This window comes from Trichogramma pretiosum, unplaced genomic scaffold (genome assembly GCF_000599845.2).
Source record: "Trichogramma pretiosum strain Unisexual culture from Peru unplaced genomic scaffold, Tpre_2.0 scaffold18, whole genome shotgun sequence".
In the NCBI taxonomy this organism is placed as follows: domain Eukaryota; kingdom Metazoa; phylum Arthropoda; class Insecta; order Hymenoptera; family Trichogrammatidae; genus Trichogramma; species Trichogramma pretiosum.
This window is the reverse complement of record NW_019641681.1, coordinates 299,956-306,184: the sequence shown is the minus strand read 5'-3', so window position 1 is coordinate 306,184 and position 6,229 is coordinate 299,956.

Here is a 6,229-nt window from a genome sequence, read left to right as displayed (position 1 = left end):
AGAAAACGTGTGTGATGGTGTAATACTGAAAATTGAATTAATTTACATCATTTTACTAACCAAGATTATTTCTTTTTATAGAAACCAATGTTTATCGATGGCTTCGAAGCGTATTGCTATTCTTGCAAAAAACTTTCGACTATGTAATACAGAGAATTCAGACGATTGGGACGGCGATGAAACAGTCGTGACTTTCAAACATGATTTATCATCTACAGCTAAGAATTAAATCTGTGGTGGAAAGGCATAACGACTTAAGTCCATTTTTCTTAATTTCGAGAAAAACGCGTTTTAAGTTGATTGTGCCAGCCTAAATAGACGCGGACGAGTTGAGGTCTGAACCTATGATGTTTTAAGCTACTATGAGGTAGCTTTTGAACTATGTACTTATGAAATTAAAAGGCGCATCATAGCGATGATAGGGAGCAAAAAATATGGACTTAAGTTCTTTTGCCTTTCCACGGTTTGCACTTAAGTCCACTTTTGGCGGTCACACTTTTTTCAATATCGATTATTTCGCGCAGTTTGTCATCATAACCTCATTTAACGAATTCACATTGATAAAATAGCTCATTTAACGTTATACTGCCGTCAGATCTCAAATCTTGCAACGAAAAAAGGCCAAACTGAAAATCGAGAAAATTGCCTCTCGCGTATCAAATGTAACAATTATATAGTGTAATTCACAACATTCGAAGAGTGTGGAGCTATGTTTAACATTCTAATATCATTTTCTTTCATTTTCAAATAAAATTAGACTCTCTATAGCATTTTGAAACTCGCAAGGGTGGACTTAAGTCGTTTTGCCTTTCCCCAGTCTTCGCGAAATGGACTTAAGTCGTTATGCACGATGCTGCAACTAACGCTAGACGCTATATTCGTCTATTCTGACCCTTGTACATTAAAATAGACACTAAATATAGACGTTTTTCATCATAAAATCGATTTTCAAAAAAATGGACTCAAGTCGTTATGCCTTTCCACCACAGAAATATACGAAGACAAGATATTATACTAGTGATACTAGTAAACGGTTTTCGATCGAAAAAATATACATGCTATTGCTATTTGAATACTCGTCTCTAAGTATGTACGATGAAAGGGTAAACAATGAAAACTAGATGAATGAACAAAGATTAGAAATTGATGTTAGAATCATGAAAAAAATGCATTAATTTTCTTGAAATCTCGAAAAGTTTTGTACGTTCGTGCTCGCAATGCATCATTTAATTTTTCATGGCATGCAGAGCTTTAGAAAAAATACGCGCGGAATATACGTTTTTAAATTTCAAGCAATGGGATTTTTATTACCAGTAAAATGAAAGGAGCAAAAATTATGCTATTATTCCTATGAGACATGGTCTTTAATTTCAATGTGCTTACGCGAACGCAGTCCTAATTAGGAGCAGCTCTCATGTGTGGGGAGACTTTTCATCGGGTGACACTTGCTTCCTGTAAATGATACCACGAGTCTTTTTTTATTTTAGAGAACCTATGTTTACAACAAGTTCTATCTTGGGCCCGATGCAGGTCCTCAGCTGTAACGTATTCTATTCTACCTAATTTTTATTTGAGTAAATATTTGGATAATAGCCAGCTTACATAAGTAAAAATATTTAATGAGATCGCGATGTGCACGCGACAGGCGCACAAAACCAAACTTGCGTGGCTAAAGAAAACAAATATTTTCTGTCATATGTAACGAGATTAGCGAATTTCCGCTTAAAACATACGCTGCTCGATTTATATCTAACATAATATATTATTAATGCTTCTCATGAATAGTTGAAAATCCGATACGCTTATATCTTTGAACGGGCTCTTCAAGCGTAGAAAAAATTTACTTGCCTTTCTCGAAAAAATGGAAAAATCTATTGATTCGTCTTTCTCAAGCTAGTTAGATATCAGTATAGGAGCAATTTGCGACACTGCAGCTCGATGCTTTATACCCTGCAACCGATCCTATTGTGTGCGTCAAGTATCCTCTCCAAACCTTGGAAAAGATAGGGCAATATCGACACTTTGCAACGTTATAGTTATTCTTCGCCGACGATAATTCGCTGTCAGAAAAAGTGTTAACTTTTGTCCCCGAAAAAGGAGACAATTTACACCTGCGATTATAGTTTGCCGAATACAAAGGCAATCAAATGGGTCATAGAGACGCATCGACCGCAGCTGCGCTCAAGATCCCTTTCAAACGGTGGTAAATTCTTCGATCGATTCTTCTCCGCAGTTCTTGGCGCGCGACATTCAACAAGTCGTCTCCTCGAGCACACGTAATATTTATCGGCCACTTTTCTCATTGTCAACGAGCCCCTCTCTCTCTTCTCTGGAATTAACTCTCGCAATTACACGACCAGCATGGGCTCAGGGCTCGCTCCGAATGGTGGATTACATGTGGCATTACACACACGTATACCCCATGCGGCGTGAACATGGGAATTTGCGCGTCCCGAAGGGTGTTGTACCGAGGCGTGATCGCGCTTACACACACGCATATTACATACGTAGACTCACATAATAATAGAGAAATCAATGTCGCGTGTGGCCAGCTATTGTTGCGCGCTGCGGCTTGCGGAACTTGACTTTTCAGCTGTGTGTTATAGGTATACGGTGCGCGTCGTTTGCGTTTTATTTCTGCAGAGAGACGTGTTTGTACGTATAAAACGAGAGCTGCTGCTGCGGCTGCTCGTTTATTGTTGTTGCGCTTTTTGAAACTATGCGCGCAGTTCGACGAGGCCTTCGTATTTTATATATACGTATATAGTTAAACGAGGGAAAGTTTTTCTCCGTGTGCGCTCGAGCCATTACCCAAACTTCACTGGCTAATAACTTTACCTTCCTTTTTTTACGGCTTTATATTCCATTACCAATGTGGAGAGCACAAACGTTATAAATGTTTCTCTGCTCCTCTGCGTATATCATCGAGAGAAGATTCAACGATTACTCTTTTTCGACAGAAAAAAAAGCTCGTACGACTCTCACGCTATTTATTTCCGTTCTTTAACTCGTGCGCGCGCGACATCTTAGTCAGTGTCTACAGTCAAGAAAGAAAAGGTACATATACAGAGCAGTACAATGGAGCTAGCACATAGGCCGAGACCATTTCATTCTTGTCAACGCTCGATAATAAGACTAAAAATCCCGCGCGCCGTTATGTGCTGTACGCAGCGGGGAGAGAGAGAACCAAGTCAAGTTTGAGAGAGAAAAACGGAGCTATAGGCTTTGTTCGGGATTATGAAGTGTCGCAGCGTTCATAGAATATACGGAGGTGCAGATAATAATAATCTCCATGATGCCGCTGCTGCTGTGCAGCTACTGGTTTTTGCTACAAATAGGCATCCGTATAATAGAGCTGTTTTTCCATTCCTTTTTAATTTGTCCTCGGCTGAATATACATGCGTGTACGGCGCGCGAGCGGAATCACAAGGGATCGAATTTCTATTTCTCTCTTGAGACAGAGAGAGAGAGAACGAGTGAGTCGTTTGCGGTCTCTTTTTATAGTTTTATCGCGTGATTTTTCTCTTACGTCGAGGCTCGAGCTGAGATACACATAAATATAATAATAATCAGAGTCCGCGTGCATAATGTTCGTAATCATCGGTCGCTCATCGTTGCGATCATTTAGGACATATACCGTCGAGCGCTAGATAAACACTCGACCCCCCGATCGATACAATACCGCACTGTATATTCCTACTAAACGACGAAAAAACATTATGTCGTGAGAAAAGTCATAGTATCCACTTGAGACGCGCGAGGATGCGCCGGTGGTTGTTTGTTATCATAGGCACGCGAGCGTCTCGCTTCAAACGTCTTACATCATCGAGACGTGCAGCTACTACCGACGAATAATGTTTATTCATATTTTTCCGGAGACTCTACTGCACCGCGTACACGTGTTTCTGTGTGTGTGTGTTATCCTACCGTCCAGAAAAGTACTCAAAAAATGTACATCACGAGATGATTGACGTTTACCGTAGTGCAGTCGCCGCGGTCCCACGCGGAAAAGTGTCAGAGGGCTGTCTCGTGTACACATATATTTCTCATAGCATACGCGCGGGCGACGCGATCGTGAAAGAAACACACACGTGTTGCTGCTGTTGCTACCGCTGCGCGACGAAGCGAGGGAGTCGTAGTCGTGCCGTACACATAGGTACTGCTCTTTTGTCGCCGAATTGCGTCTTTATAGACTTTCCCCGTCGCATTTGCTATATGCTGCTGCACATTTTTTTGTCAAATTCTCTCTCGCACTCAGCCATGAGAGTCCTTGAGAAGCGATTTCTGGCTGTCTAGCTAAAAGGGTATAGAGGGTTCGTAACGTGTTTATAACGCGCGCACTGCACATATAACTCTTTTGATCGCGCGCGCACGCGTGAAAGAGAGGAGAAGTTTTTCGAAGAGTTTATTGTGGCTACAAGGTGCTTTGGCGCAGGTGAATGCGAATAATGGCGTATAATAATGCGAGCTTGAGTGCGCTTTAATCGAAAAAACGAGCCGTTTCATTTAGTCATTATACTTGGGCAATACACGCTTACTGTGACTCGATATTTAATGAAAAAAATATTAGAAGATAATTTTCTTTCGAATTAGTATAGAAATAATATTTTGTACGAAAAACATCGCACGCAATATGTTTTAATCAACGCAGACGTGAGAGCGTCGGTAGTTCGCGCGTTTATCCCTTAAAAATAGCAAGAACAAAGGGTTGAATATGCGGGTATAATTCATCCGTGACTCTTCGTTTTGGATTTTTTCGCCCGACAAACTTACATGTACGTAACGGTGGAAGAAGAAAAAAACGTATCACGCGTGCGTACAATGCACACACAAGCAAGCTCGTTACATGTACATGGTATGTATACACAGCTTGAATGATAGAAAAAAATTGTCCCTCTTTTGTACTATTATCACGACGTGAAAAATATGTATAGTTGTTTTACCTTCAAAATGACGAAAAAAAAAATATCCGCAGAGAAAAGGCATTTTCACGCAGAGAATAGAGAGAGGCAGAGAGCTGCAAGCTTAAAAATACACACGTAGACTCTTTCTGTTTGCATTTATACTCGTTAAAAAAAAAGCCCTACGAAACGCGCATCGCTCGCGCCGAGTGCTTTTATTCTTTTTCGCGTGCCCTAGCGCACATAGATATATACCTTTTACATAGACACACGCAGGCACACACGTACAACACGGAAGAGTGGAGGTGCACTCGCGCAATACGTGTGTACCAGTCGCGCAAAATCATGCGGGGGGCGGGGCGTGGCTTCTGCGTTGTTGCGAGCCGCCGCGCGAGGAGCGATATCCGCGCGATGGGGGCGTGGATCGCGTCCCGAGTCTCAGCCAATGACACCGAGCCGGATAATGGCCGGGTCAGGACGAATCGCGTTACACACGCGGCGCTGCCTCGCTGCCTTGTGCCTGCGCTGCGCTGCGCGTCGAGCGAGTGGAGTATAATACACACAGACCGCCTCGCGAAGCGTATTACGGCAAAAGCGAACGAGAGACAGAGAGAGAGATGGTACAACTATTGGCTCGTGGTAGGGGTCTCGAGTGCGCGTAAAAGAGAGACAGAGAAAGAACAGCGAGAGAGAATATGCCATCTCTCTTCCCTCGAGTGGGGCTCGGACAAAATCGCATGCCTCGCAGCAGGCCAGCCAGCCGCTGCAAAAGAGAACTCGGCGTTATAATAAAGTCAGTCGACTCGAAATCGCGAGACCGAGCGAATGCATGTATGCGGCGGACGGCGCGTCCACTCGGCCACACAGCACAGCACAGCACAGACAGACAGAGAGAGTGCGAGAGACCATAGAGTGCGTCGCCAAGTTTCGGAGTCATTGTGTATATAAATATACAGACGTTTTTGTTTTATGTATCATATATGCGTGTACATAATCAGTGTCTTGTGCGTCTGATTAATTGTTAATTTTCTTTTCTTTCGTGTATCATCTCTCGATCTGCCAAAATTGACGTATCGAACAATCGTGAATTGTGACGTTTATTATTATATCGTTTTATGATAAAAAGAAAAAACGAGTGCATGAAAACAAGTGTGAGTTTACTACGAGTGTGCATAGATTCTCGATCGTGGACAGCAGAGCACACGCAGAGCGACGGTGGCTTACGATGATAAGCTTTGCGTACAAATATTATTAAGTGATATACGGTACACACGGCAGAGAGATATTGCCAAGATTTATACACTCAAGTGCAGTATATACGTCGGAAA